We start from the raw sequence: 26,387 nt of genomic DNA on the forward strand, positions 1-26,387 counted from the left end.
GAGCTGCCTTTAGTCACAGGGTGTGTCCTTAATGAAACCTAAGGCTCAATCTTGATAGTGGCTAAAAAGTGAATATGAAAAGAGTGGTGCTTTGTCACCCTGGTTGTTCCCCAGATCATTGGCCACTGCGCATCAAGTCAGTTGCCTTGCAGAAAGGCAGCCTGACTACCAGTGTTCTCAATGGGCTGATACAGCAGCTGAGGCGCAGGACGTGTTGGTCATGACATAATAGGCAATGGCAGCATTGTTATTCTGGGGTATTCCACTGCCCTGGACCTTTAATGCAGTTTTGTGAAGGAAGCAAATGGTGCAAAGCATTCCAAATGCACGGGAGCATCTGTGCCTATTACAATATATTGTCAAGTGGCATTCAGGCTGTTTTTAACTAGTTCTTTACCAGTAGAGTTTCCATCTTCTTTTGTAGGACACTAATCTTGAGGCAAATGCTTTCTTTATTTTATGTAAGTCCATAAAACTTGGTGTGTGTTTCCAAACTCTGACATTACAGCTGGCACATGGAGTGGTGGGTCATAGATTCCTTTTAAATTCAATGAAGGGAGAAAAGGTAGTTTATGATGTATCATGATGTATCAAAAAAAACATGTTAAATTGTAATGTTCCTCTTTTTTTAAAGGGGTATTTCTTCTTATCGCTGCTAGGAAAATAAAAGCTGCATTAATTATATCTATTCAAATAAATATCTATTCAAATAAACATTGCCCAGTTATATTAACAAGCTCTTGCCAGAACTGAGTCCCAGCTGAACTGCTTGCCTGGGGGCTGGATGCCAACTTCACAGTCCCTTGGCTGCTTTTCGCTTCAGCCAATCAACCTGTTTAACAGTGAGAGTAATTAAACCTTGCAATAACTTACCAAGGAATCATGCCATCACTTGAAGTCTTTAAATCAACACTGGATATGTTTTCTAAAATATATGCTTTAGCTGAACCAGAAATTACGGGCTTGATGCATGCAGGATTTACTTGACAAAGTTCTATAGCCTCTGTTATGAATTAGGCTTATTATCATAGCATTACATAGCATTTTTAAGACCTAGGATTCTTAAAAATCTGATTTAAAATCTATGATTCTATGAATGTCTTCACCCTTTCCCTACTCTGTGTGGGGGTGAGGGTGGGGTGTGGGTGTGGGTGGGTTTTTGGGTTTGTTTGTAATCCGTTTGCAACATTGGGCAGGAGGGAAATAGAGACCTATAAATACTAGCCACCCACAAACTCATGCAAGTGACAGACAAGAATTAAAAAAAATCAAACAAACCCAATCAACTAGCACATGGCAGTTCCTCCATTCATTTTGGTGGATAGTTGCATTGCTGCATTCCTGATACCTTATGATGCTGTGTGCAGATCAGCAGCACTCATATGATCCAGTATGGTTTCCTTCAATAAATATTGCTGCCTTTTCTCAGAGCTGGAGGAAATTCAGAATGATAAAAATATTCCCTGACGGTAGCGAAGAATGTCCATGTTTACTTTATAGTAAAAGGATACATTTATACTGCAAATAAAGGTGTGACTGCAGCTGGCACAGGTAACAATATGCATGATGGCACAGGAATGGATTTTAACATGCGCTCAATACAAGTCCAGCAGAGACCCTGGCTGCCCACATTAACTAGGTTAAAGTTAGCATGGTATGCCTACCCACAGGCGATCACATGTTCATTTGTGATGTAGACTCACCCTAGGAGCAGGATGAAGGAAAAAACCTGCCTTGCAGTGTGCACAATACAGTAGTTTCTCCTTTAGCTTTCAACTTGGGCTTCATATTATGGTTTCAGCCAAAATAAATCTTTCTCTTTGGCTGTCTCATCTTCAGTGGATTGTTCCAATACATAAACAAAAGCACTGAGAAGGGCAAAGCCTATTTTGGTGGAGTATTATAGATTTTATTTTTACAAAAGGATATTTTTAAAATGTATATTAATACTGGACCTATTCTGGGTTTTCCTCACCCTTGTTTTGGGCCACTCATTTATTAAGGAGTTTACAAGGTGTGTATATAGATCATTATTATACTCACTTTGCAGAAAAGTGAGTATAGTGATGACAATCTGGTTTTATAATCTGTCTGGTTTTTGTCTTCCTAAGCACCAGTCCTGCAAAAAATTTATGCAAATTCATGCTTCGAGTAGAAGTTGATTTCTGTGGGACTGTTTACGATGCATAAAGTTAAGTATATGTACAAGTCTTTTCAGGATCAGGGCTGTAGATTGTAGTCTCCCTGGGTGGACAGAGACCGTCTCCATGTGTGGTACATTTCAGCTAAACTTACAAAATATCATAAAAATGTGAATATCTTTTCATTAAATGCTTAGAGAATACTAGTCCAAAAAAACTTGCCATTCAATAAATTGTGTTACCATTTTTAGCCAACCTGCCAGCATGGGCCATCAAATTCATCTAAACATGTTTCAGAATGCACATTTAAGGTCCAGTCTTAGAAACCCTTACTTGCAAGAATAGCTCATTGATGACAAGAAGAAATGCTTGGAAGTTAAGTGTTTGTTGACTCATGGCTTCAAATCTGTGTACTCCAAGATTAATTTTTTAAACATAGTGATGGAAATCCCCATGTAAACTCAATATGTGCAAACCTGCACCCATATTTGCACATGCAAAACTTGCTTTTACATACAAAACCCCTCATGTTGGGTCTCTCAATAACTAATATATGATGTTATAGAGCAAGATAAAAAAACACCCTTAAAGGCCATTGTCAATGTTGCAGTGCTATAACAACCTTTTCCACATGCAAATCAAGTAAGTGGGGTACTTATGGGTGCAAAGTACCTTCTATGGGCACAGTTACCTCATTCTCTAATAACCTTTATTTCCAGGGATAATTATAAAAGAAAAGTAGAATAAGTATTGATTAAATTGTGGCTGAGTCATAAAATCCGTGAGTAGGGAGTCCATTGTTGCAGTGTCGCAGAAGCAACCTGGGAAGCAGATTGGATCCCTGCCTGCTCAGTGTGTGGACACACTCTGAATCAATCCTTTCCCAGCACACTTGGGATAGATGTGGAGCCAAGGGTCCACCCACTCACTGCCTACCAGCGCAGGAGGGGAAATAGCTGTTTTGTGGAAGTTGCTTTTTCCCAACCTGGCTTCTACCTGTGGTGCAGTTAGCTGATGCAGGAAAGTCAGAGGCATATAATTTTTTTTCTCCTACGCAAGTACGATCTGGCCCAATAGTAATGGCATTTCATCCCTTTTGTGTAGGTGTAAATGATTACACTATGTGCAAGGTAATCTACACCTACAGTGTATGTATGTGTGTGTGTATATATATATATATATAATATAGTATACAGCATTGATATGAGTTATGATCACAGATGGTGGAAGAAAGGGTGTGATCTACCTGCCATCTCAAACCAGGTCATGTTAATCAGAAGTCACTGATTCCATTAGCCAGAATAATTCATGCTAATCTACAATAATATTATCTTCGGAAATTGGGGGGGAAAAATAACTCGAGCTGTCACTTCAGAAGATGATGCCAGTGTTGCCAAGTGGGTAATATGCAGTACATTTTACAGTGTTACCACCCTGTTTTGGATGTGAGGAAAAATCATAGTTTTTCAGAAGATAAATATTTAGCCATTTCACAGGCCTATGCAAAGGGAGGAGTTTAGGTAGATTCAGGTTAATCCTCTACTGTCAACTCTTAAAATGTGAATTCAAATGGTTCAAACTTGAAAATGATTTTGGTAGGTTCCTCAAAGCCCCAGTTCATACACATCACATAAGCACCACAGACGTTTTCATTAGTGGTAGCCTTTGCTGAAGAGCGGGAAAAGCAGGGCTCATGGGTTTGCCAGGACTAAGATACCTGGCCATGGGTGAGAGAGCTTGCATTGTGCATGCCTATACTGTCTGCTCTAAGCCAACATTTCTTCCACTTTCACCTATACTCAACAATAGATGAATAAATAAAACAAAATAAATGCAGAGAAAGTTCGTGTATGAACAATTTACAAAAGAATTATAATTTGTGATCCTTTCTAACAATGTATAGACTCCAAGGTGAAAAGGGACCATTGTGATTCTTTAGTCTGGCCTGTGTTACACAAGAGGTTAGAACTTCCCCCCAAAATAATTCCTGGAGCATATCTTTTAGAAAAAAACATGCAATCTTGATTTAATATTGTCAGTGATGAATCCACCATAACCTTGCACAAATTGCTTCAATGGTTAATTACTCTTATTGTTGAAAATGTACACCTTATTTCCAGTCTGAATTTGTCCACTTCACTTCAGTTTATAGCTATGGATCATGTTATTCCTTTCTCTGCTAGTTTGAAGACCCTATTACTGAATATTTGTATCCCATATTGGTACTTAAACTGTAATCAAGTCACCCTTTAATCTTCTATTTGTTATATTCAGGGATTCCAATCTATTTGACTTATCACTATAAGTCACATTTTCTAATCCTTTAGTCATTTTCACAAGTCTTCTTTGAACACTGTCCAGTATATCAACATCCTCCTTGAATTGCAGCACAAGAACTGGACACAATATTCCAGTGGTCGCACCAGTTCCAAATACAAAGGTAAAATAACCTCTCTACTCTTTCTTGAGATTCTCTTATTTAGGCATCCAAGTACTGCATTAACCCTTTTGGCCACAGCATCACACTGGGAGTTCATGTTCAGCTGATTATTCACCTTGACACCCAAAACTTTTTCAGTCATTGCCTCCCAGTATAATCTCACATCCTGTACATATGGCCTACATTCTTTGTTCCTAGATCTATACATTTACATTTACGTATGATAAAATTCATGTTTACTTGTGCTTAGCTTACCAAGCAATCCAGATCAATGTGCATCAGTGACTTGTCCTTGTTGTTCTTTACTATTCCCCCTATTTCTGTGTAATTTACAAATTTTGTTTTCTTCCATGTCATTAATATAAATGTTAAATTGGATGGGCCCAAGAACCAGGATCCCAAGAGAAACACACCTGTCTGATGATTCCCCATTTACAATTACATTTTAAGATCTATTAGTTAGTCAGCTTTTAGTCCATTTAATATGTGCCAGGTTAATTTTATATCTTTCAAATTTTTTAAATCAAAATGTCATGTGGTGCCAAGTCAATGCCTTACAGAAATCTAACTATATTACATCAACACTATTAATGGCAAGGAGACATGAAACTCTTGGAATATGACTTGTGGAGGGACACAGAATGCAGCAGACTGGCTTAATGCATGCTCCTCCTTGTCATCATTGTCCTCTTTCCTCCTCTTCCCACTGGAACTCCCTGTGTAAGTCTTCCACCCAGATCAGGCTCCACGGCTGGGAAGAAGACAAACCAAGGTTTGTAGGCAGATGGTTTCTATTGCATTGCTCTCCAAACCCTACAGGATATCAATCCACTAAGATAATGCAGGTTCAGTCAGTGTTACCTTATGCACTCTCTCACTTTGTGATCTAAACCACAGCTTCCATGCCATGGAATCTGGGATTTCCCAAGAAGCAGGAAGCAATTCAAAGGTAACTTCATACAGGAAGTTTTAGACTTTAGTGGATGCCAGAGGTCAACAAGTTCCTTGGCCCAAACTCCTTGCCTATTCTAGACGGGGCAAATTCTGCCTGTCCCCTCTCCAATAAGGAACAATCAGTCAGGGTAAAAAAATGTATGTTCCCAGTGCTTTGCACAGGAATAATGCACATTGGGTATGATTTGATCCAAAATATCTATGACCAGAAGTGCATGGCCCGAAAAAACAAGTTTCTTGATTCATTATACATGTATGAGAAAATGATGTTGCCTTCTAATGGCTGCCCCAATGAGAGGTTAGAAATATAAGCCTGTCCTGGATGCCAGCCAACCTCCCACAGCTCCCAAACTATAAATTGCACAGTTTTTCAACTAACAGAAGAGCAAAAGAGCTACTCACTACTTTCACTGTATTACTTCAGGTCCCTATGACCATGAGGAAGGCGGACTTATTGCAGCTGTAGGCAGCAGTAGTTCTCATGTGCAGTCATGGCATGGCATATTTAAAAATCTTTGGAGTATTTTCTGGATAAGATTTGGATTTTTTTTCTTAAATCTGCAAAATGCTACATTGAGGCCATTTAACCTCCAGGAGCTGCTCTCTTCACCTCTCTTGATCACTTATTTTCTTTTTAATCTTCAGGAACCAAGCCCCCTTTCTGCCCTCTTTTGATGCCATCAGGAGTGAAGATCTCAACCAGTGAAAAGCCATCAATACCTTTGATTCATGTTTCCCTTTCAATCTCTTTTACAGCTGCCTGATACTCACTAACAGGAAAAGATGTGTTAGATGTTCTAGGATTTCCACAAGATCCTTCTCCTTAAGACTTACCTCACTGGTATTTCCCTTAGCATCCCTTGACATTATCTTACTTAGCAATATGCAGTAGCATTTCAGTTCATGACATTCATTCCTGTAAAGATATGCAGAGCCGTCTCCAGAAAACAATCTGGTGTTAAGCAATAACTTTAAGGCTTCCAAGATTTCTAGTACAATTTTACTTGACCTTTAGTTAAAGATCCAACTCTTCTACAAAACAGATTTTTCTGCTTCCTTGGGTAGTCACTGAAGAAAGCTTTCACCGTATGTTTTATATTTACAATCTTTGACATCAGGCTATAAAGTACAAGGCTGTAAAGGCTTATAATTTATTAGGAAAGATCAAGTACTCATGTACTACATTACTGTAGTTACTTTAAATACCACAAATCAAGATAAATAGCAGCTTACTTTAAGGTGCATGTGTAAGGAGAATTACATTGCAAACAACAAACCTCGTCAGGAAGGCAACTCTCAAAATACTTAAAAGTTCAGTGTTTATTTCATAAGGAATGATTCCAAATCTCTTCTGTTCAGATTGTGCAGGAATGACAGATATAAATCTAGACTCACAGATTATATGTTTAATATACAGTCAAATAAATCCCTTAGAAACTGCATTGGGATGATGGCATTTCCAAGTGTATTCTGCTACTATGCGTGGCAACCCCTAATATGTTTTTCCCACATTCATGTATTGAAGAAGATATATTTTGGTAAAGGCAGCTGATGATTTTTAGAGGTCTTAAAAATATAGTGATGATGGTTGTCACATCAGAATCAATGTCGTTAGGTAAATATTTTCAAACCTGAGGGGCTAGTGTAGACTCCTATTTCCATATTCAGGCACATAAGTAACAGTTGTCTGATTTACAGAATTACTGAGTGCCCACAAATCCCACTGAAACTACTGAGTGTCCTCAAATCCCACTGAAGCTAGAGTTGCTCAATAGAAAAAATCAGGCCACTTTTACTTACATGCCTTAATATGGATATAGGAACCTAATTTTCAAGTCTAATTATGTCCTTGACTTATGCCATTTGTAGATGTAGAGTCCAAACTGAGACTTGCATCTTCTACCACAGGTTAGGCAGATATGTTGCTGCTGAGGCTGATCTGTTGAATGTGACGGCTGTTACGGGTGTAGATGGCACTTAGTCACACTGACAGTTTTTTCAAACAGCTTCACTTGATCATTCCCAGCTAGTTCACTTGGCCGCTACGGTTTCCCAGTGCCCTCCGTCAATATTGCAGAGCATTACATTTTTAGAAACTTTTCCTTTGCCCATTTTCCTTCTGCAAACTCAAATCAGTTTGTGAGGTACAAGCTGTGATATAAGCCACTCCTCTAGTGCATTTCTATACATCCACAACTTCTCTCGACAATAGTTGGTAAAACTAGAAAAGAATTATATGTGCACACAATACCATTTATTATGGGATATAGAAATACAAATGTCTGCTAGAGTATGGTGAATTTATATCTAGACTGGTAGGGGTTGCCCTAGATTATAGCTCTCCTGTAAACATGTTTAAAACCCTATTAAAGCTATAACTGTCTATCAGGAACATCTCTGCATTTTGTGGGATAAAAAGAGAAGTACTCCAGAAAAACCCAGGTAAAGCCTTATGTTTGACTTTTTCCTTTTTTTACAGACTGGAACACAATAAACACAGCAGTTGCAAGCCATAAACAAATAGTGTCAGGAAATACAGTCTGTACTGAATACAGATCAACCTATGCACCTAACACCAGCTCCTGATCCTCCTCCTTCTAATACAATGGACATGGGATAATTTCTAATATTGGCAAGGGGTGTGATTTGGAGAGTCTTATCTGAATGCTGTACAACACAGATCCATGGAGATTCCGTGAGACTGCAGCATACTTTTTTATGTATATGTGTGGGGCAGGGAGATGGGGAAGGAGGGAGAGTTGGATGCAATAGTTCTGTAGGGACGGTGAGACTAACAAGATGGGGATAATGGATCCATCACCATACACATCCTGGAAATGGGAGTGCAGCATCCACAGAGCCTATGGTAGTAGTGATGCTGCTCTAGGCACTATATGCCTTGCTTCAAAGCCCACTGAAGTTAATGGGCCTTCGGCCAGGCCCCGAAAGCTCCCATTGGGGAGTTTTTCCTCTTCCTTGTCCCTGTAGCAATCTTCAGGTGCCCTAAGAATGTACTCTAAAGGCAGGATTAGTCCCTTTAAGATACCTTTGCTGCAGTTTTGGTCTTATTTACAACACTTTTAATGTATTAAAATACATACGTAAGGCAAGAATTAAAGGAAGAACCAGTGTCTCCATTGATATTTCCAATGTAAATCAGTATCCTTACAATGAAAGGAAGATTATTCAAAAGATGTATTGTTTATCTTTTGTCAACTGCACAAAAAATTATTATGAAACAAATGAAGGCCCTTGACTTCTTGGTGTTTAACCTGATTAAATGCAGTGGTATAGCTGAAGGGAGAATTTGACCTACTATCCAGGCCCATGAAACCTGAAGCATTTGCTTACATTAAAAATTAATGAAGCATTTGCTTCATTAAAAAGGATAATTTAGTCCACAGTTCAAAATAATAGTAAAAATCTTTCCCGTCCCATCACTGTATTTCAATTACTTGCATATCTGAAGAACTACCATACTGATAAACTGTGTGAAAATTCTCATTCGGAGTATCCATATTTGTATGGAAACACTGCAACGTATGCAAATACATTGTGTGGGCAGTATATCATTATTTGTAAATATGAACCTATCTGAACAACATATTGAAGGCTATGCATAAATTGCATTGGGCTTAGCAGTAGACGTTTCCATTAAGCACACAACAACAAAAAATATGTATTTTAAATTCTAATAGTCTGAGAAAGCAGGTTAGTCATGACCTGATTTTTCCTGAGTGGTGAAGAAGTTGCTATTCTGCATCTTTAAGTCCTCCGGCATTAAGCATTAGATTTGGCTATTGCTGTATTAAAGCTTATATACACACAATTTAAGACAAACTCTTTTTGTAATGCTATAATACATGTAGAAAAAAATTAATGTTAATTGATTATGAAAACTCCTGATCTTACTTTTTAGTTGGAATGGAAAAAATAAATCATAGCAATTTTTTTCAACAGATGAATTTGCAAAAAATACCATCAATTTCTGATTTTTTGTTTTTTGGTTTAGATTTGAATTGTATCTAAGTAAATTATAACTAAGGTAAATTATTGCATTCCATATCTCTGTGTTTATAAACAGTGGACTTCATTTAAACCAGATTGGAGGGTGCGTAAGAGCTAGTGACAGACTCCTGGTTCTGGAAAAGAAGCTACACAACAAAAAATGCTTCTGAATTTATAAACAAAGATATATCTTGTGTGCATGATGGTTCTGCCTATCTCTTTGTTTATAAATTCAGAAGCATTTTTTGTTGTGTAGCTTCTTTTCCAGAACCAGGAGTCTGTCACTAGCTCTTACGCACCCTCCACTCATGACTATTTGAGAACTAAGTCCCCCTCTTGTTCCCACATCTTCTGCAGTCATTCATCATCCAGAACAGATTGTTTGAACAGCTACGAAATCTTGGCACTATTTGTTGATATGTGGGACAATAGCCATTGTTCAAAGGACAGAGGCTATTCTACTTCTCCTTAGAGGGCACACGTGAACAAATGTTACGCTGGTGAACTGTGGATGTGACTTTGACATTATTTGATGCTTATTATGATACTGAATTCTATCACAACTTAAACATCAAAAAGAGTTTCAGGTTCCAAAGCAGCAGGATCCCAGGAAGGAGGAGGGAAGGAAGATGACAAGAGACATCTAAAAGTAGAGATCACATCCCTGACATTCTGCTTGCAACAAGGGTCATGGAGAAAGGGATAACCTGAGGAGACAGGTATAATCACAAGAAATGAAAGCTATTGCTTTATTTCTGTAACTATCTGAATGATAGCCCACCTTAGGTGGTGCTTAAGCCGAGACATGCTATTTTATTTTTATTCCAATCTGATTTTCTCTCTCCATTCTTAAAAAAAAAAAAAAAAAAAAAAAGTGTGTTTTTACACTTGTTTGGGAACTTCATGTATGCTGTAACCCACCTTTCTACCTCTGAAAAGAGGTTGTAAAGAAAGGGGGTCTACAGTCTACCCATCTTGGGATGCTCAATCAAAAGGGAAAGGGGACTAAGGAATCTCACATCACAAAGTGTGCTGTAGGCCCTTCAGATGCACAGAAAATGGCTAATGACCATGCAGAAGGACTGGGTTTAAGGGCCTAGGCTGACACAGCCATCCCATTCCAGGAGAGTACGTGACACTTTGACATCTGTTTGCAATGAATACAATGGAACAATAAAATAAGTTTTTATTGATTACTGTCCATTTAAATCTGCTAACCCACTTTGTAACAGGTGCTATTGACCAGGGACAACTCAGATATCTTAAAATAACTTCCTCATTTTAGCATGCATGCTAGCATCTCCCCAAATACCAGGCTCAGCTCAGAAGTGATGGGTGCAGAACTGCTCATGCAGGTTAAAGAGGAACTCCGTAACTGTGATTCCCTTATTCATTTATACATCCTACCGCCTCACATATTTCTTCATTCCCTTCTCTTCTCATTCTTCTTGTTTCAGGCCTGGTACAAGTGGGGTTTGTTGCTCCACTTCCCCATGCAGCCTTTACCTCCTTCAGTAGCTCAGTCAACATAGCAGCCATCTGAATAAAGAGCAATGCAACTACTTTGAGTGAGCGTTTCAAATATTATTTATATATTTGGGAACACTGTGAGCTTGAAGGATAGGCATAGGGACCCTTCTGGAGCATGCCCTGTGCCGGACATGCTGCAGGCCCACCCCATTCCCTTGATATAATGTCCCACTTTCTCCCTTCTGCACTACATGTGGCTCTCACCACTTGCCCCGCTGAGGCCCCGTCTGGGTAGGCGGTGGTCAAGCCTATTAAAGGGCAAAGTCCACTGGGCAAATATTGAGTGGCTCAGTCTGAACCTGTCATCAGTTGTTTCAGATTTGTGATATATATATATTTTAAACTATAACAAAGCCAGACAATCATTGCTCTTGCTGAATATGGCAACCTCTTTCAGTCCAATAAATATGGCAACCTTTATCAACCCTAGTGGAGTTTGTGATTAGTATGCAAGCCTCATCCTGAGTAACTGACATTGGGTTCTGAAATCTATAACTCACATGTAATGTGACTACAAACTAGCCTGAAAAATCAGCTCAGTTTACTCAGAGGATAATTTATGAGTATAAAAACTAAAAACTAAAATAGCATTGTAAACATTTCAAAGCCAAAATGCCTCTGGACAAACCTTTAAAAATACTTTATTTCTGCCTGAGCTTATTCTGTTTGGTCCATGCTACTGACTGCTCTTGGCAACTTGTGTACAAAGATGATACATGTGTGCAAAGATGATACATAATGATGAGGGCTGTGCTGTCTGCTTGAATCTACCCACTCATGAGCTATGAAGTCATCCTACTGTGTGAAAATAAGTACTGTAGCACCACACTACCATTGTACAATTTACAGAGAGAAGGCCCAATTGAGCAAATCTTCCCTGTTAAGCAAAGTGCAAACTCATTTTTAACATTAAGCACATGCTTAAGAACTAATGACTTTAATGGAATATAAGCATGTGTATATCTTAGACATATGTGTAAGTGTTTTCCTGAATGGGGACCAGAGTGAATACACAAGGGCTGGAATTAGATATTTAAATATGTGGATGATATCCTAAGGCCTGATTGGGAAACCCTCCCAAAACAAATGAAAAATGTCTTATCTAAACTATGCCACTCTAAACAGGGACTAGCTAATTTAGTAGGTCTTTCCCATCTCTACGTGCTTTGATCTGACTAATTAGGTCATGGTTTTAAATAATAGCTAAAGCTTTTCTAGAGCACAAATGAAAGATAATCTAACATACTGCACAGCACCCAGCTAGCAAAAGCAAAGATTGACTATGATGCAGCACAGTGGGACAACACAAAAGATTACATGTAAATTAGAAAGAAAACGTCCTGACACTTTGGATCTACTGTCTTTAGTTTTTATTTGCTCTCCCTTTCAATGGAACACCATGGGGGAAAATCCATGAAGGAAACATTGGTGATTTCCTCCTTCTCAGACCCCTCAAATGGGCTTTACTGTGGGAGACATGTATCTGGCACTGAGCCGTTGTGAAGATCAGCAATTGAGTAGGTGCTGCTTATTTTCCACCTCAGTATGTGAGGAAAGACTTCATAATATCTGGTCATCTTATGGGGACCGCACATTATTATTATTGTAGTACTGTAGTGCCTAAGATACCCAGTCATGGACTAGGACCCCCTTGTGCTAGGAAACACAGAACAAAAAGATGGTCCTTTTCCTGAAGAGTTCACAATCGATATAGACCAGAATGACACAGGACGGGGAAAGGGAAAACATGCACAAGCAGACTGAACAAAGAGATGGCAACATGTGGCTTGTTAGTGCCATGATTTTATTTATTTATTCATTTATTTAGGTGGGTTTAGTTAATAGAGGATTTGCTAAAGGGAAGAGAGAGATCAGTAAAAGGTGTCCAGTTAGAATACATTGGTGTTGTGCATAACAACATACAAATCACTGTATAAAATCCAAGGAAGTCTATACAGCATTTATGGGTGGAATTTAAAGTTTATGGCCATCATCTCACAGTTCTACTAAGGCCAAATTGCTATTAGCTACAGTCTCATTATTTTACCTAAGTTAGGAATGCACGATTGAGCAGTTTATACTCGCAAAGATCTAGAGCCTTGTCTATGTTAAAAACTTGAGAGGTATCTGCACACACATTATGTACTTGCATATACTGCAGTGTTTCTATACAAATATGGATACTTCTCATGAGAATTTTCACACATAGCTTCTCAGTATGGTAGCTCTTAAAATATGCAGGTAACTGATATACAGTGAGGTGAGTGGTATAGTGCAGCATTCAGTTGATAATAAATTCTGAGCCTCTAATGATGTTTGCATTTACAGTAGGACCTGATGTTTTGCTGTACTGCGCACTTACTGAGAGATGCTTTTATGCCCTTGACTCTTACTGAACTTAATGAGACTTGAGGGTATTCAGCATCTCTCAAGATCAGTTCTATTTTTACAGACTGGTTTGTAATGTAAAGCAGACATTAAAAAAAAAAAAAAAAAGAATCAGTAATGTTGCTCACCCAGAGCACAGCCCATTAGCTATATTGAAAACAATATTGTTTAGGAAATCTGAAAATATTTAAACTCTTCAGTACACTTAAGTATTTTATTGCTTTGCAGTCATTAGATTAGTACTTAATGTGTTTAACGTCTAGTTCCAGAGAAACCTCTGATTTGTTAAGTCAGCAGTAGAGTGTCGCAATAAGATTAGAGTTTTGAAAGAAGGGATATACAAGCCAAGAGAAAATATACCACTTTCCATTTACAGTGTTGAAAAATTATAATCCCCATATTTGAAATAAGTAAAGTTTGGAGAATAAAAGATTCTGCTGTGTTTGTTTCAGTTGAAACTACAATATGCCAGAGCATGCAGAAACTTGAAATGCAGATCTTCCATTTTTATCTGGGCTTTCATATGTGAAAGCCACTTATAATTGCCACTACTGAATTAAATCAGAATATAGGTTGTTTTATAGTCAGTTGCTTCCTCTTTTAGCTTTTCAGTGGGCAATATGTCTGCAGTTCTACCACACTGGATGAAGAAGGCCCTGGATGACTACAGAGAAGGTTTTCTTGATTGAAATCCTTTAACGTCCATCATAAAAGGCAACAATGTCTTCTGTTTTATCAGGGCGCTGGGTTTTTTTAGTTTAAGTTTCTTAAAGTTGTCTATGAAAATATTAGCCAGGGTTGAATCAAAAGACAAATTGTCAATAAAGTATCAGTAATTATGTCAAATAATTGTTTTTCTTTTGTGCAAATAAAGATGGAAATTAGCATACTTAGTGGAGGATTGTGTACAATGAGAGAGAAAAAATCAGTTTGAAACAGCTCAATATATTTTCTCTAAATTGCAATTAATTAAAAAATAAATATTTGGACAGTTGTGCTGATCCGGTCGTTGAAAAATTCTTGTGTGCTAAAAAGATCCACGATCTTACTTGGCTCATTATTCAAGGCTATTTGTCCACACAGCAGTTATTACTTTAGAATCCTTAACCATATGCTAGCCTGGGGTCCAGAACTGAAGAACCAACAATGTTGCCTTTACATTAGTAAATTAGGACCCAATCCTGGAAACACACTCACATGTAGTTTTATTCAGATGAGTAAGACCATAGAATTCAATGGGACTACTCATGTGGGTAAATCTACACCAATACATGTTTCCAGGCTTGGGAAGGCACTAAAAAATGTCAGACTCTTTTGAGCCCTGGTTCAAGTAGGTTGTTTAAGCTTTGTGGAAACTGGGGCAATCCTGACATGCACTTTGAAGAAGAGAGGTCTGAGATGGCAGGAGACAAGTGTCCCCTTCATTTCCCCCACTTTTCCATGCTGTAAGGATAAGTCACCTTTCAGGAGCAATCATGTGTAGATTATTCTCTTTGCATTTGCTTGGTAGATACAGTTGCAGCCACTTGGCCAAAATTTTCAACAGATGACTGTTTCCATCCTCATTAGCCTCCTGCCATTTGCAATCTATCACAAGCATGTTCAGAGGAGAAAGGCAGCCAGGAAAGAATCTGAATTCCAGGTATACTGCATACAACAAGAAAGAAGTTTGCTTTTTAATTGATTGCAAATGTATTGACTGTGTTCTCTATAAGATTGTTTTGTTTTAATTTAAAACATTATGGGTTCAATGGGCGTACCTCCACTGCGATTCAGTATATCACTTTTAGCACCTTGTTCCCATGTAAATTAACTCACTGGAGTCCTCCCCCTTTTCTCCTTCTCTCAATTTGCTGCTTTTATGAATATTCATGCTCCTGTCTTCTGTCTAGGATTGTGTTTTCTTTTTCTCTGTGATTTTTTCAGTCTGCTACAGCTAGTAGATTGTTGTGGTAACAATAGATTTTTTTTCAAATCTTCTAGCTATGTATCTGTAAAGAATGTTTGTGGGGATTTTTCTTCCTTTACAAACCTGGAGAGACTATATACAGTGATGGTTTATGTACTAAAAGTGACTTTAAAAAGATATAATATTTGTCATAAAAGATTATTTGGATCTCTCAAAGCTGTTCAGGTACCTTTAAATTAGTGGATTATATGCAATCTCATATGTAGGGCCGATATTTTTATATCTGTCCCTTTAAGGATCTGATCCCAAGAAGTGCTGAGCAGGTTCATGGCTACCTGCGTGGGCACTAAGTGATGTGTTCTAATCCCCAAACACTGGTTTGTAGGATAGTTATTGTGACATTTTCCAAAACGTTTTTTTTTCAGAATAGGTTTTATTCAGGAAGGATTTTACAGTTAGCGTTTTGCAAAACTTTCATAGCCAAATCCAAAAACAAGCAACAACACCCACTTGCTTTTGAATTTTGTTACAAAGACAAATTTTGGACTAAGTCAGTTATTTAAGTTTCACCAAGTTTTGCTAACTTAGACCACAGAAACAGCCCATACTGTGTCAGACCAATTATCGATCTAGTTTAGTGTCCTGTCTTCTGACAGTGGCCAGTGCCAGAAGGTTCAGAGGGAATGAACAGACAAGGGTAATTTTGGGTGATCCATACCCTGTTGTCCAATCCCAGCTTCTGGCAGTTGTACTTCTAGGGACACGCAGAGAATAGGGTTGCTTCCCTGAGTATCCTGGCCAATAGCCATTGATGGACCTATCCTCAATGAACATCCTTGGGATGAATTTCAAACAAACCTCTACCACTTTATAGTGTCAGGTGGAAATCATGAGAAGCCTGGTGATTTTGCATGAATTTAACCCCAAACTGAGCAAAACATGGTGATTATTTCTCTTCTGGCTAGGGGTTTTAGATTCATTTAAAAATCAAACACATATATATTATGAAAGCATCCTTATTCTCAGGTGCTTCTTCTTAGCATATGCACAACATGTCTCAGCTCAGGTGGCACATGACCAGGATTCATCACCAAATCTGGTCCTCTGGTGGGATCATTAGCTTCCCTGGCTTGGGCTGGATAATGATGGGGAGTGCGACGTGAATTCCCTGATCCATGCTTTCTTCAGGCGTTTAATACTTCTGATTAGAGCTGTGCAAACAACTGACTTTTCAATTTAATGGCTGAACCAAAAAAAAAAAAAAGGAAAAAAACGGAAAAACCCCAATTAATTTTGGGTCAAACCAAAACAATTTTCTTTTACAAAAAAGTAAAAAACAAAATCATTTGTGGTAGAGTGAAATGTTTCATTTGATCCAAAATGAAATGTTTTGTTACGTTTGGGGGGTCTTAAACCTTTTTTTACAGAATCAATGTAAATATTCCCACAGAATGACATTTTGAATATAAAAATCCAAACAGTTTGTTTTTGAAATATCAAAATGAAACATCTTGCCTTTTTTTTTTTGCCAAATCAGTTCAGTGAATTCAACATGGAAAAATGTTTCAGCTCACCTGAATCTGCATTTTTCACAGAAAAAAATAGTTTAGTCTGAAAAATTTCACCCACCTCTCATTCTGCTTAGGATCCTCACTGACACCAGAAAATGCTAAGGGCTAACTTCTTTTTTTTTTTTTTTTTTTTAAATACTAACATTTTAAAATCACAGAACAAGTTTGACTTTCCAATGAAACTTTAGGATGATTCTTATTTTATCTAAATTTGTTTCCTCATGTATGCAAAATATCCTAACTAATTGTTCTTAGCACGTCGTAAGCATTAATAAATATGTTGTCCCTCTGTGAATCACATAAACTCTGAAAATGCCATGATGTAAAAATGGTAAAGGTAAAATAGAATGTATGGGCTGTTTCCATCTGAATTTTTAATTAAAAAATTGAATTATCGATTATTTGGATGATAAAATGGTATTTTACAATATAAACCAATAATTTAATATTTTGACCTTTATAGAATGAAGTAATTGTGGAGCCCTCCATGGAATACCCTAGCAGGAATGGCTATTTAAGAAATCCCCAACATTCTCCATTAAGGAGAGACTCAACAGCTGTGAGCGGCATCCTGGAGCAGAAGGTCATGGAGCTTTACACCACAGAGCCAAGGTTTTGGGTGCAGCCCAATAGTAAACACACACATCCCTGTCCTAGCATCAGCAGGGCCAGGATGATGCCTTTACAACCACACTGCTGTAAAAAATATGCCTAGATTTTTAAAAGAGTTACAATAGTTACACAGATTGATATTTTCATTTTATCTTGCAAAATATGTTAAAAAATAAGAACCCTCCACTTTAAACCAAATCAAGAAGATAGACAGAAATCATGATCAGTTTCTTAGCTGTTTCATGTGTGTTAAAAAATAACAGCATTGACTCTTTGAGACCTAATCGTTTTCTGTTCAGAAAATTATCACAATTTTATGTTTTCGATACAGTGAATGATGATGATATCTCTAAAATATCTACACTGATAAATTACAGCAGCAATATAAGATGAATGGTGAGAATCAGCTATTGGCTGATATATTTTGTAGGTCTTATTTACTGATTTAAAGCAGGTGTGTGGCTCACTTTCCCTCAATTGAGGTCATTACAATTGTGTCAATGGTCTTTAGCCTCTCTGTGGCTCCACATGGAGCAATTGAATTCTTTCTCAGATTTTGTGCCAAGAAAAGGTTTTAAATAAAATCACTCTTTTCTTGGAACCTCCTGCATAAAGATTTGATCAATTTTTAATTATGGGCATTAACACAAAGAATCAGTTTTTCATTTTCAAAGATTGGTTTGGACCAGATTGCAATCCCAGTTACATCAATGAAAATGTGAAATATTTCCATTTATGTTACTACACTGGAGTACTTCTGATTTATACTAGTATAACTGAGTTTGGAGTTTTTCCCATTATCTTTTCATTTCTGCCCAGCAATCATATCTAGGGTGCTGAGTTGATCTGGCTCCTCATATTTGTCCACAGCAATAAACAATCAACCATCTCTTTTTTCTAGCGTTCCATATAAACCGCCGTCTGCAATTTGGAGTCAGAATGCCAAATACTCAGCCAGTATAAATAGCATAGCTTCACTGACAATGTGTACAGTGGCTGAGGTCTGACCCAAATGGATTTTGTTTTTTGTTTAAATATCATGACAGAGAAAAATCTAAAAACATCTATAGGTTTAAGAGTAATTCTATTCCATTTCTATAGAATCCTTGATTTTACAGCCATCAAATCATAGTGGATTCTTTCTTTTTTTATGATTTTTAATGGAGAAGGGGATTCTTACACATAAGACATGAAGATCAAGCGGCCTTCCCCATCTTAATCTCTCCTTTGTGTATTGCCTCTGTTAACAGAGAAAATGAAGTGCATGACGTCAATACTAGGAGGTATATTTGAGCCTAACTTTCACAGTTCCTCTGTTTGCCCATGGTGCTTCCATGAAAGGAAATTAGAAAACATGTTGCATTCCAGCGTCCTTTGAGAAAGCTGCAGATGCCAACAACCTGTCCCTAAACAAGCTCGAACAGAAGGTACTCTATTGACCCAAGCAAATTTCCATCCAATATATGCTTTAATTAATAATTTTTTTGGCACAAAGAGTCATTCCTGACTTTGCAAAAAGCTGATGAAAGAAGGCTCTTTATATATAATTTGCTTCATGGAGTCCGTTGTAGATCTTGTATATCATAAAAGTAAATTAGCAACAATTGGGCAGATTTTAGACAAATTATACCTCCTCTTTGACTGCTAGATAAATGTGTGACACTCATAATGTCTTTGAATGAACCAATGTGGCATTCCACTGCAGTGAAAGAGGACCCTCAAAAAAAGTATATTATGAAATTGGACATTAAACACTATTGTTCTTTCAGATCACAGATTCAAAGCCTATCGCTTTCCTCAGTTTAGAACACTCAGATGAATATTATGGATGCAGGGTGGGACATAGAGATGCAGCTGCTACTGATGTGTCTATTCGTGCCTCTTTTATTTTTCCTTTCTCCCCTCCCAAAGTCTCCCCATGATGATAATGGAAGTTGGTGATAATGTCTGTAGCTTCCAGATTGAAATTAAGTATTGTAACAGGCTGCCTTTCACTTAAGGCAAAGCTGAACAAGGAGGAAAGTTCATTTTTCTGCTCAGTGCTACGTATGGCAAGACAGCAGATTATAGCCAGTTTAAACAGCCCCATTTTCACTCTACTTTGTTTAATATGTTTATACCTGTATACATTTGTGACATAATTATAGCATGAGCAAGTCTTCTTTATGCAGTAACTAGTGTGGTTAATCATTGTATTGAAACTGCAAGGTAATTCTGAGAGTTAAAACAAAAATTAATCATTTCATATATGAATAATCAGACTTCAAGTCCTAATGTTAATCATACAGGAGAAATTCACAAACCTCTAACAGATTCAGGGCTCATAAGACAGAGAAAGAGATAGAATAATGATGATTTATTGCTTCTGTGCAATTTATTTAAGAGAGCAGGCTAAAACGCTGTCACCTAAAATTGGTCATCTAACTTCTCATTTTGAACTAATTTTTTCCTCTGATTTTTTTTCCTGGACCTCCCATCTGTGGCTACTGCTTCCCATCTTTTTGCAATTCTGCTGCTGTGAGAATGTTAATGGAACTTGTTAGCTAAGCTGACAAGATGTTTATGTGCAGAGCAAGCTCTGTCTGTTCACCTGCATAAGCATATGTCACTTCCACTGTCTTGTGGTCGTTGAATTGGAGTGCTTCTCAAAACCAATGCAGGTTCCCCACCTAGCAGTTTATCATGCTGATGGCTCACACTGTTAACCACAAATCCCCTTTTTTCTCCTCACTTTTCTAATTTTTTTCTAAAATCTCTAATCCGTAACAGCAAATTACTGTTTCTAATTTCATTTTTACAGAAATCAATAGCATATTACAGTACAAATGAATAGCACAATGTGACATATATTTCTTAATCAAATAGAATTGCTGTCTTTAAAAAAGGGGGTAATATATTTTGACTTTTTCAAATATATGGCATTATTATTTGAAGGTAAGAAAGTAGAAAAACTAAACAACAGAGAACTGGCTGGTAATTACTTAATGAAATACGATCAGACCCTTCGCTTTTACATTGTCTCATAATGTAACGAGGATGCTGCCAATGAAATTAATAGCACGTAAATTTAAAATCAATAAAAGCAAACATTTGTATTCACAAAGCATCTGGGCAGACCTTAAAATTTATTGCCACAGGAGGCAAATTTAATACTACTGTGTAGTCAAATATAGCAGCTGGATTTTTTTAAAAGGTTTGAATAATTTTAGGACCAATAATTTTCACTTTCTGAGGTTGTTAGCTCTTTTCTAGACCATAGACTGTTCAAGGCATGGACCAGCAGACATCTCTGTCTGTCTGCTAGGACAGCGCCTAGCACAGCTAGGTTCTGATCTAGATCAGAGCCTCTGGATGCTGCCGCATTAAAAATATTAAATACTAATAGCTTTGCGAGCTAAGATAATAACATTTCAGTTTTCATGTCATAAAATAGTCACCACAGGGGCTAGGAAGAATTCTTCTTTCATTACTTTATTGGTGGGTTAGCATAAGTAGGCAGATTCCCCAGAATGATGTCTCTGGTCTGAGGTCATTAAACAATGGAACAAGTATTTGTTTTTGGAAGAGGGCACAAAAGCAGCTCCCCTCCTGTCACTGGTGCTGCCAGAGTCCAAAAATTTTCCACCTTCTTCCCCAGACAGGAAGCACACTTGATCCTCAACTTCCTCTCAGGGGTACTTCATGAAATGGAAGAGCCATACCCTTTGAGCTGCTTAAGAGGGTCCCTAATTACAAGATGTGCCCATTTGAGAGGAATCAAGTGATTCCAGTATAAAAGGCATCAGGAAGCTCCACGGAGTGGCATTCTGGGGAATGGTGGTAGTGCTGTACAGAGAACTAATTAGACAAATTATTGAGTATGGATGCCAGGCCTTTGGTTCATCAGCAACACAGATCTGAGAAAAGTAGACTATATTCAAGCACAGGCATTGTGTAATGCATATGATGCCTTCATTACAACAGCTTTGTATGTACTACAAATAGCAGCTGTTGAAATGCCTATCACTCTTAGGATGAAGATCTTAGCTTGTGTTTTCACCATTGATATTACCCTTTTGGGGCAAAATACTAGGTAAGTCTAATATGTAATAATTGTTGGGAATTAAGTGGAGGCTGGACAGCACAAAACAAAAAAACAAAAACAAAAAAATCAAAATTCCCGATGTAAGTAGAGTACGGAAGTGGATAAAATATCTTAATGAAGATAAATTATTGAGGGAGACCAAAATCTATAGCTATGGAAAAATACTCCTTCACTGAAAACCATCTCCTGGAGATAGACATGGAATTTTATAATTAAATAAAGAAAAGGAGAAGACTGATAAATATGCAAGATATAGCAAACCAATATATTTGTGATAAATTGGGACCCTTATCAAATATATACAGATAGCTCCAAAGAGGAAGGAACAGGAAGCGTGGGAATAGCTTTCTATGTTCCCTCGCCTGGACTCAAGAAAGCCATAAGGCTAACTAACTTTGTGTCCGTTTTTATGGCTGAGCTAACAGGGATTATGATAGCGCTAAACTGGGTTTTATATGTTTGGCCAGCTGCTGTGGCCACCACGTCTGACTCCTTATCAGAACTGCAGGCAATTTACAGTAGTAAGTCTGACAGCAGAAATGAGAATCTTAATGAAATATTACTGCTAACAACCGAACTGGTGCAATTAGATATAACCCTGCCAGCACAGTAACTCTGTTACAGTATAATTGGAATGGTGACAAGCATTTAGCCCACTTTTGGTACTATAAAAATAATTGTATTAATGTTAGTTTTGGTATATAATGTTATGGTTACAAACATCAAGCATTCAAAATGGAGGATGCCAGAATTCAACTTACCTGGACAAGCTTAATTCAGCCCCTTTACGTGTTGGCATTATGCTACAGTCTTTAATTACGTGTTCACATACTGGTTTTTTTTCACAGACTCCCTGCTAACTTATCAGTCATGTCTACACTAGTAAGCTTAAAGCGGCACAGTTGTACTGATGCAGCTGCACTGTAAGGCCTTGGCTACACTACAAAGATAAGTCGACCTCTGTTATGTCCACACTACCCTCCTTGGATTGGTGGTGTGCGTCTTCACCAGGAGCGCTTCCACTGATTTAAGATGAGAAGTGTAGGGAGCTGAGAGTCTGATCTCTCAGCTCTGCTGGCACCTCCCTGATGGAAGCCAGCTGCCCCATAGGCTCCCGGCGGGCTGTCTCCCCCCACTCCCTGTTCACCGCCGGGAGCTGGGGGAAGCCAGCTGGGACTGCTGACTCTCGAGGAGCGGGGTCCAGCTGCCCTGGCTTCTTGCCCCCCTGCTCCCTGTGGGAGTCAGACAGCTTTGCCAGACAACGCTGCCCCAGCTCCAGGTGAGGCAGTTGTGCTGCTATAGCACTTCAGTGTAGCCAGTACCTACACTGACAGGAGGGATTCTCCTGTCAGGGCAGACAATCCAGTTCCCTAAGGGGCGTAGCTAGGTTGACAGAAGAATTCTGTCAGTTTAGTACTGTTTGCCCTAGGGGTTAGGTCGGTATAGCTACGTCTCTCAGGGGGATGGATTTTTCATTCCCTTGAGAGATGTAGCTATATCAAAGTAAATTCCTAATGTAGACCAGGCCTGAGTAACTATTGTTCAAAACAGTGAACAATAAAAACCACTCTCACCCTAGAAGCACAATTAAATTAGATGGCCCTCTAAGAAGAGGACAGAAGTCCAATGAGAAGGTTTTATGCTTCATATCAGGGATTAAGATAATCTTTTTAATCAAACAAAAACTCCAGAACAAGCATTGATTCTTTGAAAATCATGTGCTGGCTTTTCAGGGAATTTGCACCGTGCTCACATGGAGATTTTAAAAAGATGTCTGGTACCTTCCAAGAATTCAATTGCATGAGTCTGATTGATGCCAACTCCATTCTGCAGCCAGCATTTTCAGCCTATTTAATTAGTTGGCAGGCTGCTGATCCTAACAAAAGAGATGGCAAGAACCATGGCAGATGAAACACAAAGTGTGAATGCCTGGTCTGTTGAAGTAAATGAGAGTTTTGCCATTGACTTCAGTGAAGTCAGGATTTAACCTCAAGTTTAGAGAGGAGGCAAAGCTGTTCACATCTCCCTGTTTGCTGTCTGGACTGTCTGCAAACTGCCACAATTTGAATCAGCCTTTACAGATTTGTGCTTCATGTTGTGCTAGAGGTTCCTTGTGCCTTCTCATGTTAAAGCACAGAGACATAACAATCAAGTCCATAGCTATGAGCTTCACTGATTACCACTAAATTCTCACAGTCTATTGCAGCATCCACTGGGCTCAGGCCTTGTCTACATGGGAAAGATTTACCAGTTATATCATGATGCCACTGTAACCCTCCCCCCAGCCTCCTGTGGTCATACTTAAACTAGTAAAATGTATGTCTATATTGACAGTGGCACCGTCAGCAGTGCAGGATCGATTCTGCGGGATTGACTGAGCAGCAGTGGAGACCCGCTCAATCGATCTGGAAGTCGACACCATTAATCCACCCCCATGAAAAGATTAAAGCTCTGTCAACAGGCGGGCATTTTCCGCTGGCGCAGCATATGTGGATGCTGTGCTATGTAGAAGTTAGGAAGTTGACGGGAGATACGCAAGCTACTCTACATAGCTTTCATATGTCCCGTCGACTGCTGCCGAATTTTCCTGGCAGTGTAGACCAAGCCTAAAACTGCCCACAAGGGGTGGAGTGTTTATACCAGTATAACAATGTCAGTTTAAATGTACACCTTACATCATAATGGGAAAAACTGTAGAGCAGGGATTCAAATGCTGTTCTCCCTCCTCCCATGTGAATACTCTAACCATAGGGCTATTGAGTCTATGGGGAGTCACTACCATCTGTTCCTCTGATTATGTAAATGGTTCTTAAATCCTCTTGTGAATCTAGCTTGGAAAATTGAAATCTTCATTTTGATAATATCAAAAAGATTCATTTCAACAGTGCCAAAAAAACATATGTTTTCATTTCACCGGAAACAATTAGCTGCCGTTGACATGAATTCACGAAATGTTTTTTTGGAATGTGCTTTTTTTGTCAATAAAAGTTCAGTCCAGAAATTTTTTCTCAGCTCTACTCAGTACAGCATTCAGAATTTTATTTAACATTTTACACTATGCTGGAAGGGAACTTCAAGCAAATCATTTTTTTGTCTGTCTTTTTTGACAGTATATCATCAGTCGTCTCAGTGCTTCTAACGTGACTTGATGAAAGTAACTATTTTTAAACGCATAAATGGGAAGATTCTTTCAGGAAAAGGGACTTAATTAGCTCTTTAATTAGTGTGCCACAAAATATATGGACATGACATCTAGCAGTTAAAATTGTGGCATTGGAACAATGAAAATGGTGGTGGTACTAATAATAATAATTAGCGTTCATAATAACTCACAATGAATAATTCTTCTGACAAATTTAGCCACTTTTTCTACTCGTGGAATATCTACATGCAGAATGAGATTTACTTGGATGTATTCCTTATTCCACTTAATTAAGTAATTATTTTATTTATGTATGGGAACTTGAAGGTACATCTATCCAGCAAAAGCTGTGCATGGGTGAGCCTACCTGTGTTAGCTTGAATCCAGCAAGAAAGGGTAACAAAAGCGGTGAAGACAGCACAAAACAGGCTTCAGAGTGGGTAATACAAGCCCAGAACAGACCAATGGCATGTATTTGACTTGCTAATCCTCATTGAAGCCTATGCTGCACTGCCTTCATTGCTATTGTTACCCATGCTAGCTGGATTTAGAGTGACTCAGCTAGGCTAACATATATACAGCTTTTGCTGGGTAGAAATACCCTGAGTGTGTTGAGTTAGATAATGGGGATGCTTAGCTATAGTCAAATAAGATGGAGGTATTGTTTGTGTTCACTGTTCTTGGTGAGTGTGTAAGCAAAAAAACAAAACACAGTGGTTTTTATTTTCAGTGAATGTAAATTTGGTTACCATGAATTTGGTTACTCATGTATGCAACTTTGAAATTCATTTCCCACAAATGCCAGGGACTATGGATGGAACAAAGTTCAAGTGAATATTTGTAGTTTTTTATTTATTTATTACAATATTCAATTTGTTCTAATAATAATTACATTACCTACCATTTTTGTTGGGTTTTGTTTTCATTCTTACCTTTTTTTAAAGGTGAGTAAATATCACTATCCTCATTTTACATAGAGAGTATAACAGGCACAGACAGATTAAGATTACTTTGTCACAACCAAACAGGAAGTCAGTAATGGAGTAAGAAGCAGACCCCCTGCTTTGCTTTGAATCCAATACGCCAAAGCAGCCCTTATCACAAAGAAACATTCTTTCATAGTTCAACATTAAAATATATTGTCTTGTTTGTGTCTATTTATAGTTTATCTTCAAGTCAGAATAGAATGATGTGACTCAAGTAGAGTTTGTTCTGTTCCTTTCATGAAGTGGTCCTCGTGTTGGCATGGTGAGCCGACGTAGTAAAATACATACATATTTTGTTGGTGAGAGAAGGTGGGTGAGGTAATATCTTTTATTACACCAACTTCTGTTGATGAGAGAGACAAGTTTGTGAGTTTACACAGAGCTCTTCTTCAGTTCTGGGAAATGGATTGAGAGGGTATGTCTACACTGCTATAATTAAGAAGAAGAGCTCTGTATAAACTCAAAAGCTTGTCTATCCCTCCAGCAGAAGTTAGTCCAATAACAGATATTACCTCACCCACCTTCTCTCTCTAATATCCTAGGAACCAGGGGCGTAGGTACGGGTAAGTCTGAGTGGGCCAGGACTCACCCACTTTGAAAGCAGGCCCATCCAAGTGCCACT

The 26,387-nt window shown here is 38.2% G+C and overlaps 1 protein-coding gene across 1 annotated transcript in view; it reads left to right on the forward strand.

Moving 5' to 3' along the window:
* The window catches only part of NALF1 (NALCN channel auxiliary factor 1), a 715,406-nt gene that overhangs the window by 439,068 nt on the left and 249,951 nt on the right, over window positions 1–26,387 (forward strand). The window lies entirely within an intron of this gene.

This window comes from Emydura macquarii, unplaced genomic scaffold, assembly GCF_026122565.2.
Source record: "Emydura macquarii macquarii isolate MOO-44397 ecotype Brisbane River unplaced genomic scaffold, CSIRO-AGI_Emac_v2 contig_3671, whole genome shotgun sequence".
Lineage (NCBI taxonomy): Eukaryota > Metazoa > Chordata > Testudines > Chelidae > Emydura > Emydura macquarii.